Source organism: Callithrix jacchus, chromosome 10 (assembly GCF_049354715.1).
Source record: "Callithrix jacchus isolate 240 chromosome 10, calJac240_pri, whole genome shotgun sequence".
NCBI classification, from domain to species: domain Eukaryota; kingdom Metazoa; phylum Chordata; class Mammalia; order Primates; family Cebidae; genus Callithrix; species Callithrix jacchus.
Genome location: NC_133511.1, coordinates 6,011,551 through 6,022,181, shown reverse-complemented (window position 1 = coordinate 6,022,181; position 10,631 = coordinate 6,011,551). Strand labels below are relative to the sequence as shown.

Genomic DNA, 10,631 nt, shown 5'->3' with positions numbered 1-10,631 from the left:
GAATCTGTCATATCATGTTCTACTTGGGAATAATTAATTCTTCAGTCTTTTTGTTTTTTATAACACTCATTTTTTTTTTTTTTGAGACGGAGTTTCGCTCTTCTTGCCCAGGCTGGAGTGCAATGGTGCAATCTCGGCTCACTGCAACCTCCACCTCCTGGGTTCAGGCAATTCTCCTGCCTCAGCCTCCTGAGTAGCTGGGATTACAGGCACGCGCCACCATGCCCAGCTAATTTTTTGTACGTTTAGTAGAGACGGGGTTTCACCATGTTGACCAGGATGGTCTCGATCTCTTGACCTCGTGATCCACCCGCCTCGGTCTCTCAAAGTGCTGGGATTACAAGCGTGAGCCATCACGCCCGGCTATAACACTCATTTTTGAAGACTACTGACTAGTTGTTTAAACTGTTGTTCAATTTTATTTGTGTAATCCATTTCCCTGTAAGTAGATTCACCAACTCTCAGTACATATATCAGAGGCATATGATGAATTAATCATTTTTAAAATATATATTTGGGTTCTCCATACCTTCGATGTAGGATTTTTTGCTCCTTGGTTCAGCTTAATTTGGGTTCTTGTCTCATGACCAGGAAAAATCAGGCACACAGACACATTGAAAGATGAGGAGGGCAGAATTCATTAAGCGAAAGGAAAGCAATTTATTAAGTGAAAGGAAAGCTCTCAACAAAAAGAGGGGCCCTTCATGCATGTTTCCACCTCACAAATTATCAAGCCACTCCACACAAGTTGAAGAGGCCAGGCTCCTCCCCAGCATAAGGCAGAAATTCCTGGTGGTTCCACCCTATTCCCCCAGTGCCCATGCGGACCCTTACTCCAAGCCACTCCACACTGATTTATTTCCCATACTGCTCATGTGTTAAGGGATGGACTTTTTCACCATAGGCATGTTTAGGCAAGCTCCCATGCACGGTGCTGTGGGTGGGTCGGAGGTTCTCCAGGGACCCTTCCTTATTTGCCTAAGTGTTTGGCTGTTTCCTGCCTCCATCACCTTGAAATGATGACAGACTGAAACTGCTTAGCTCTCCCTAGTGGTTAAAATGTATGATCAGACTAATTACTGGAAAAAGCAGTTTGATTAACTGATTAAGTCTATTTGAGGAAAGACTAAAATTCAGGATGGAAATATTGACACAATGGCGAGAAAACAGACAGGCTAATGAAAAGCCATGATGTTAATTATCTGGTACAATAGAAAGTAACTGCCTGAGAAAGACAGTTGTAGTATTTCTTCCTCAGGCTCAGATCTGATCTTTTTTCCTGGTAAAACCTCACATTTTCCCAAAACGTTTAGCCTTTTCTTGGTATTTATTTATCTCTATTTGTTCAACAGATTAGATAGATAGATATTTAATATATATTATAAATATATTTTGCACTAAATATAATAAATATGGATAAAATATATATAAATGAAATACATCTGTTGATGAAATATGCATATATATTTTCTAGATGAATACTAATACACATTGAATAGAAGAAAGAGACATCTGTATACTTCCATAGAGTACATTATCCTGAATATATCACTTGGTATTATATGATAAATAGCATTTTATTAATATTTATACTAACAGAAAATGATTTTGGTTTTTCATATTTTTTTCTTTATAAAACCAAATCCTATGACTTTATATTTTTATTTGACCCAAGTTTGATTTCTTTCCCCCTCTGTGATTCATAGCTCTTGACAGATAAGAGGTTCTCAATGGTTGGTGTATGTACTGCCCAATTTACAATGGCAGTTTTCATTAAAAATTATAAATGAGGATATAAAATGTCTTAAAAGCATCATTTGAATAATAGAATCAAATGCATTGCTAAGATATCAGCTGTTGCAGGTTTTATGCTAAAAAACAGAATAGCATTTAATAAAGTTGTCAGCACAGCATTCACCTTAACTAAACAGTGTTCTCTTCATCACGGTCTCCTCTTCTCTCTGCCAAGGAGATAATCACAATGCCCCCCATAGCAAAAAAAAAAATGTTTTATTCTGACGCCTGTGTTCCCTCTTCTAACACTAATTTTGCATGTGGCTAAGATTTAATACAAGACTAGCCCAATACTGTTCTTTTTGCCAATCCAAATATTAATTTTCAAAGGCACATTTTAATCTACAGTGCCATGCTAGAGCCACTTCATGATACAGTGAGCACTGGCTACGTATTGCAGCTATGCAAATGAAGCTGTAACGTCTGTAATTAGAAGAGATCTCACTACAAATCATTTGACATGAATAAGCATCCTCATTGCACTTCACGAAAGGCTTTTTAATTAACAAGGTCTAATAATTTTAAAGGCTTAATGAGCAATTACACTAAAACCAATGATAGCACCATAATGATTCATCATAATTTACTGTTTTTTTCCCCTCAGATGTGATTTCTAATTATAGTGTAGGCAGGATCATGATTGAGGTTCTACCCTTATCAATATACCATTTTTATTACAAAATGAATCCTCCCACTGCCTAATAATATGCATTCTAATAGGAAAGAGAAAGATGAACTTACATTTATTAAATTTCACTAATATAAAAGTTTTCTTACACATTAACTTATCATACACACACACACACACGCACACACACACACACAGAGGAAATATGAGGAAACACATATATGTTCAGAGACTTCTCCAAAGATTACAGAGGTAACAAGTGGAAAAATTTGGGTTCAACAGAGACTTAACAGACTTTAACACTCTTTCCACTATATCACACTGTCTCTTTTTTTATAACATTCTAGTTATGGATTGTTATTAATTCCACATCCAAAACTTGTATTTTAACTTCCACTTCTATTTCTTCTGCCTTTTAATAAATAATTGACTTTAATTTTTAATTTTTCATTTAAGGTGATCTTATTTGTTTCCAATGAAAGACACTGTCTTTATTTAATATGTCATATGAATTTTAGATGTTCAGCTAATTTATATATTAAAACATTGGTTGATAGCTACCTATTTCTGTTGAAATGAATCCTGTCTTTGTTACATCCATTATTTCTGCTCATTGTCTGAAGGAAAAGGTCAATGTGGCTTTCCTGAGTTCTCCTGTAACACTCACCATTGTCTCTTGAACGCTGAAACTTCTACATTCACTTCTGTTTCTCCATTCAGTGAACCAGCCAAGCGGGTTCATTAGCTTGTCCTATAAGCAAACAGATTGCAGCATTTCCAAAATTTTCTACACACAATGCCTGTATATATATGGCACACTTTTCCATGGAACTCAAGAGCAGAATAAAGTAGCAATTCTTAACTCAGAGAGACAAGTCTCTGGTGTTTTCCTCCATACCTTATCTGTTTTGTTCACAATATTATTAGTCGAATGAACTGAATGCCTGACCTGAGAACCCCCATTTGTTCTTGACTTTTCACTTAGAAGGCTTGTATTAATAAAACCAAACTTCCGGAAATCCCAAAACACTTAATTGTTGGTAGTAACGGCCTATTAGAATTGATAATGTAGAATTTGTCTCTCTTAATTTAAATCTTCCAAACTATGATCATCTGAATGATAAGCAAATAAGTAAAATTTTCATTGTTTATTTTGCCCTTAAGGGAAACTTATTTAATGTCAGTAAAATTAGATATGAATTTATAAGGTAATAAATATCTGGACAATAAACATAAGAAAAGATTATCTTCCAACCACATTCACATCCCCAGTGCCAAGCAGAAATATATCAGTTGGGAAATCTAATTTCTCCAGAGGAATAAGGTCATCAAACCTTGTGGGTTCCAGTAAGGCTTCACATTTTACTTTAAATTGACACATGGCCCCACCGAGTTAAAACTCCACAGCTCATATAAAAGTGCAATGTAACTCAGGTTCTTATTAAACTGACTCAAAATATTTTCAAATTAAAACAATCATTCTAAAGGAAAATGTGCTCTGCAAATGAAAATGGTAACATAAAAACATTGGTTCTAATATACCCAACAAGTCCAAGAGTTGATCCAAAAGAAAACTACAGAGGGCCGGAAGGATAACCACTTTGCATAACAGCTCCCAGTCAGCGAGGACCAATTACAAACCAGCCATCCCATATTTCTATGAAATGAAAACAAAGTGTGATTGGAGAGTAGATAGTTAAATCCTCTTCATCTAGCTCTGTATTAACAAAACAAAGCTATTTGCTTCACTATTTAAAAATGTGCCACAATGTCATGTTAACCAAGTCACACGTTTAATGACAGAACCTATCAGAAAGGAAATTTAAATCCTAGACCCTGTATCAACAACAAGAAAAACAGGACATGTAGATCTTGCCTCTCTTCTGATCACACTGTCACCCTATCTTCTTCCCTTAGTTTGCTGGCATATGTTGGGTAAGAGTAAAGCACTATACCAAGCACCACAACTATATGAAAAGAAACAGACATGATACTTAGCATGCTTTTGCAGATTCCATAGTTTGTAGCGGTTGGGGACAGGTGGAGAGAGGAGGGAAGAAAGGATAGAAAAGAAAATTAGCATTTATTTCTAGCAAGAAGCCGAAGTGTACAGCAGTTAATATGGGCTCTAGATGCAGATCACATTGAGTTCATATCCCAGCACTACCACCTACTAGCTTTGTGATCTTGAGTAAATTACTTAACAGTATCTAAGTTTCCTTACCTGTAGAATGGGTGATAATAAGTCTACCCATACCCTAATAAGGATAAACAATGAAACATTTGAAGTAAGCCTTCAGTAAATATTTACCACTAACACCGGATACTACATGTCTAGTGCCATCCCCGGGTGCTTTTGGAAGCACTCACTTTTGACATTCACATGACCCATAATGACCATTATGGCAGTTACCCTATTATACAGATGTGAAATTGGACGTGCAGAAAATGCAGATTTGGTGTCAAATAATACATAGTAGATAGCAGAGTTAACTGGAACTCAGATCTGGAATATAGAAGGCATTCAATAAATATAATTTGAACAAATAAGTGAATGGGCTCTGAAGCTTATATTGGCAAAGCTTATATTATTTTTCACTACATGTGCCTACCTGGCATGTAAATATCTATAAAGCATTTTATCACATGCCAGCTCTAATAATTTTTTAAAGAGCTATAAAAATATAGTCAATGCTTCCTACTATATTAGTCAGGGATCTCCAAAAACATTTATCATAGAGGCTGAGAAGCCCCAAAATGGAGACTCAAGCAAGCTGATAAGTAGTTCCATCCAGGTGTGGATGCCTAAGAATAGGAATGTCACTGGTGTGAGTTCCAATTCAAAAGCCAACAGACTCAAGACTCAATAGAGGAATGTGTCAGTGTCTTGAGTCCAAACACTAATGTTTCAGCTTAAGCAAACAGGCAGGAGGAGGTCCTTCTTATTCAGTGGAGAGTCAGCCTTTTTGTTCCATTCAGGTTTTCAATTAAGCCCAACCACATTGGTGAGGATAATCTGCTTTATTTAGTCTACCAATTCAAATGTTAGTCTTATCTAGAAACACCCTTACAGACATACCCAGGATAATGTTTGGCCAAATGTCTGGGCACCCCATGGCTCAAATTAACACATAAAATTAACCACCACGCTTACTTTCAAAACCAAACCTAAACCGGTGCGTTTATAACATGACTTAATAAGATTTCCCTTCCATTTAAGTAGAACTAATTAACTCGTGTCCTAATTATCCTGAAAGTGAACTGCAGATTGATTTAATATTGTTTTCTTCACATTGGTCTTCCTCCTCTCTTGTAATCAGGAATACGATTTTAGGATAATTATAATTTGCTATACAATTATGTCCAGAAAACTGAGTTTTCAAAATTCTGTTACAGCAAGAAGAAAAGGGCAACAGAAGTTGCCATATCAGATGATGGATACTACAAATTACCCTAGGTTCACAGGGCATGCTTGGTGCCCAAAATAAGATTTTCTCTTAGATATGGCTCTTGATTCAGATATTGTACCACTTGTCCTCCATTTCTCAGTCTTCCTAGCTCAAGACCTTAAGATTCTAGCATGTGCAGCTTCTGAATCTATTTAGTTATTTGTTCAAAATATATTTACTGTGTGCCTTCAATATTACAGGCATCGTTCTAGTCTCTGGGGAGGCAGCAGTCAACAAAACAAAGCTCCTGCTTGCATGGAGATAAACTTTTCAGTGGGAAAAAAATGTCACAGCTGTGATTAGCTAGGGCCAATGTCATCAGCAATAAATAAAATTACCAAGACAGTCATGGGTAAAAAAAGGCAGATTTATTACAGAAAGTATAAAAATATATTGCAAGGTTGCAACAGACAGCACAGCAGAGAAGGAGCTATCTGCAAAATGGCAGGGGCTGGAGTGAAGTTTTATAGGGTCTTGCTAGAGGGGGCTACATGCAGAACCAGGACTATGTGTGGAATGAGGTCATTGTGCCCATGGGTTGCTTGTAATTAACCATCTCTCAGAACAATTGTTCATCATTCTTTCCCACCTGGGGCCCTTCCTAACATGGGGCATCTTCCTTGTTGTTGCTTATTTATCTTATCAGGACTCCACATTCCTCTCCTGACAGAACAACAATGGCAAATCTTTGGTATTGGGGTGGATATCCCTCCTTCCGATGGTTTCCTGCTGGCCTGGGGCATAGAGGTGACCCTATCTATGGTTGACGGTCTGTCAGGAGAAACTGTTATTGTCCCAGATTGTGGGAACTAGGATGTTGGATCTTGCTAGAGGAAGGGACTGATCAGAGAAGGGGAGCGTGTCAAAGCAAATCGTGTCCAGTTGAATCTAGGGGAGATTCATAAAAGTAGCAGGCATCATTGGGAGAGACTGATACTCTGTTTTCAGCATCATTTGAAGGTGAAACTGCTGAATTCTTCACGATAAAAGTTTGTTTCTTAAGCCAGTTACCAAAAAGATTTAAAAAAATCTTTTGCAGTGTGGCTCTTTTGCCTTCTTGAAAGCCCATTTAGATGACCTGGAAGTTAAACTTGATGAAAAGATGTTTTAATTTAATTTGATACAAGAAGAATGTGTTCAGAGTTATCAGTATATCAGGAGTAGACATGACTCTTAGGAACAACATGAAAAGTTCATTTTTATTACACTGAGAACTTAGACATATCAAGAAAAGCCAAGGTACAAAATTAAATTATGTTAGAGGAAAACATTGCTTAAAGATGGAACATTTTAGTCTTAGGCCATAATAACAGAACCAAATGAAAAAGTTACAGGAACTGACAAAAACTGGAGAGATTTATTATCTTAGGCCTTATCCTGAAGAGAAAAGGCTGAAAGCAGCAGGACACAGCAGAAGTTGAAGTTCTGAGATAAAATACTAAGATGTTTTTTAAAGAAACACTTGTAAAAATAAAAGTAAATCTTTTTGCAATTTTATTAACAGCAGATTAATACCTTAAGAAAATCTTGTTTTAATATAGGGGACCAACATTAGAAAGATTGTCCTAAATAATCTCCTTTCAGTTATAACCAACTTAATCACATGTAAAATTCCTCTCATAAATTCCCCTTCATGAACTTTCTCACAACTTACACAGACCATATATGACATCCCTGGAATTTCTGGTTTGTTCTAAACATCCTTTTTTAAAAAAACAACCACTCATTTTACTTTAGGACAAAAATTTATCCTAGAAGATCCTTTCTCATATAAAATCTCTTATTTATAACCATTTTACCAACAATATTACTTTGCCTTTATAACCTTTTTATGTCTCTATTATTTCCTGGTTCCCTTTAACTTGTTTTAGATATACCTTTAATTAACCTTTAAGTTAGACAAAAATTAGTTTCCTTTTGTTAGAAACTTAAGGTTTGTACTGCATGCTGTGTGAGCTCTGTGAAGAGGGAGCAAATGAGGAGGTTATCTTTGTACTGTAGATAACCCCTCAAGAGATTGCTCAGATTTATTGTTAGGGCTTGTTTGAATAAGTGTTGGTTATGTTTAACCCCCTGGGATAGGACGATGTAGATGGAAGTTATTGGTTAAAGATTTAGGTAGCTTTCACAAAAGAAATAGGGCTAATAGAGAGAAACATGAATTCAGAGGTTAGGTAAATACTAAGCAGGTACCCAACTTAGAAAGCATATGTTTGCCCCTAAGGGGTGTGGGGTAATTAGACATTACCAGGGACTGGTGAGAAAATGGTAACTGATCCCTTAAGTAATATAAAGGGGTTAAATTTTTTTTCCTTTGGAGGGAGGGGATACAACTAGCCCCTAGTACATGACAGGATTTGGAGAACTGTTGCTCAGTGAATATTAGAATAGATAGGCAGCTTTTTAACCCAAAAGGGAAATTAATTTTCTTTGCCACCTCCAGAGATGCTCTGAGCTTTGTCTTGTTGATGATGATGTCTGATTTGGAGGCCAGCTAGAACAGAGAGCCGCTTCAGCTCAAGGCTATCAGAGGTTGTGATTCTGTCCTAGGGACACTTTGGCCTTCAGAGGAGTCCTGTTTCTAGTGGCTGAGCTTGTAGTATGGGGGCAAGACATGTGGGACTTTTCCCATTTATTTCATGGGCGCTTTCAAGTGGCTGGGCCTTCTGCACTGAAGGCAGTTACCTGAAAAAGTGTCCTTAGGGCAATTGGAGGATCCAGAAGAATTGTAAAGCAGCCAACTATTGAGGTGTCCCTGCACTTTTCTTTCTTCTTAGACCTGGCCCCCTTATTCTCAAGATGGACTAAAGACTTAATTGTAAGACCCAAACTATAAAGATCCTGAAAGACAACTTAGGCAATACCATTCAGGACATAGGAGCTGGCAAAGATATCATGACAAAGATGCCAAAAGCAATTTCAATAACAGCAAAATTTGACAAACAGGGTTACTCTAGGTGATCAGCCCAGATAATGAGGAAAAAGGATAAAGGAAGAACTCAGCCTTATGCCAACCCAGAAGAGGGGACAAGGGTAGGGAGACTCACCATTCTGAGGCTACTTCAGATCATCTGACTTGAGAACCTCCAGAGCGGATGGTCTGACCGTCTTTGCAGAAAAATTTAGAGTGAGAAAGAGGATCTGAGTCACCTAAAATGTATGTGAATTTGCTCTGCATGAGCTACTGCTGCCAGTCACATTCTACATAGGGATTAGGAACTTTAAACCAGAAAAGAGAGTGATATAGGAGGTAAAAAGAAATTACTTAGGCAGATAGGAAAAGTAAGAAAGTCCTCGGTAAGGTTCTCCTTTTAATGAAAAGGAGCCCACAAATTATTTTATTTTTTAACAAAGAGCATCCTGTAAAATTGAGCTGCAGACAGACAAGCAAGCTGAAAGTTTACATGGGTGAATGCTGACAGCTGTGCCAATAGGATAAGGCTGCCTGTGAGTAGACATGATCAAAATGGTGGCTTCATCTTCCCTTCTTTTTGCCAGCCATGTGTACAGTAAGGAGCAGACAACATGGTGTCAGTCAAGCAGAAAGCCAATTTGCATAAGAAGAAGATGAGGGTGGGGTGGCCAGCTTCCCTGTGTGCTATGTAAATGTCATACCTGGTGCAGCCAATCTGTGGGCACTATGTAAATCACAGTGCCTCCTCAAGCCTGTGTATAAAATCTGGTGCACTCTGTCATAGACCAGACATCTCATCCAAACCCCCTTTTCTCTTGCAAAGGAGAGAGCTGTTCCTCTTTCTCTTTCTTTTGCTTATTAAATCTCCACTCCTAAACCCACTTCTTGCATCTGGGTCCTTGATTTCCTTGGTATGAGATGACAAACCCCAGGTATTTATAGGCAAAGTTCCTGCTTCATTTGGGAAAAGAGTCTTCCTCCCTCCCAGGCAAGGCAGCCAAACCCCTTCACCTTTTGGCTTTCAGGCAACACCAGAGAGCAGCCCTGGCCAGTTACCATCAGTTGCCAGAGGGATATTAGAGGCTGGCTGCTGCAAGACTGAAAAGGGAAAATAAACTTAGGTCCCTCACCCAAAAAGGTGGTGGAAGTCAGACACTTCTATATGGACACCGTTCAGTTTCACCAGAGTGCAGCCTTGGCTGGAGACCTTCAGTTGTCTCTCTCTTTAGACTCTGTCCTCCAAGGACCCGGAGTTGGAAGACAGAAAGGGAGAGGACAGAGCCCCACATAGGAAGACAGGCCTTCATATACTCCCTGTATGGGCCACCAAAATGTCACAGGTGCAACTAGCTGGGGCCAGTGTCATGGGTGGTAAAGAAATTTACCAAGACAGTCATGGGTCAAGAAAGGCAGATTTAATAGAGAAAGTATGAAATATGTTGTAAGGTTGCAACAGGAAGCACAGCAGAGAAGGGACTGTGTGCAAAGAGGCAGGGGCTGGAGGGAAGTTTTATAGGATCATGCTGGAAGGGGCTAAAGATGAAACAAGGTGGGCTGGGCGCAGTAATCCCAACACTTTGGGAGGCCAAGATGGGTGGATCACAAGGTCAAGAGATCGAGACCATCCTGGTCAACATGGTGAAACCCCGTCTCTACTAAAACTACGAAAAAATTAGCTGGGCACGGTGGCGCGTGCCTGTAGTCCCAGCTACTCAGGAGGCTGAGGCAGGAGAATTGCCTGAACCCAGGAGGTGGAGGTGGAGGTGAGCCGAGATTGCACCATTGCACTCCAGCCTGGGTAACAAGAGCGAAACTCCGTCTCAAAAAAAGAAAAAAAAAGATGAAA

At 38.6% G+C, this 10,631-nt stretch overlaps 1 long non-coding RNA gene across 4 annotated transcripts in view; it reads right to left on the bottom strand.

The window, feature by feature from the left end:
* LOC128929024 (uncharacterized) overlaps positions 1-10,631 on the bottom strand; it is a 597,561-nt gene that overhangs the window by 558,600 nt on the left and 28,330 nt on the right. For 2 of the 4 annotated variants that reach the window (XR_013522995.1, XR_013522992.1), the window contains exon 2: positions 2,984-3,173. This is a non-coding gene — a long non-coding RNA (uncharacterized LOC128929024). The remainder of the gene's footprint in view (positions 1-2,983; positions 3,174-10,631) is intronic. The other 2 variants (XR_013522999.1, XR_013522998.1) reach the window with 1 other exon arrangement.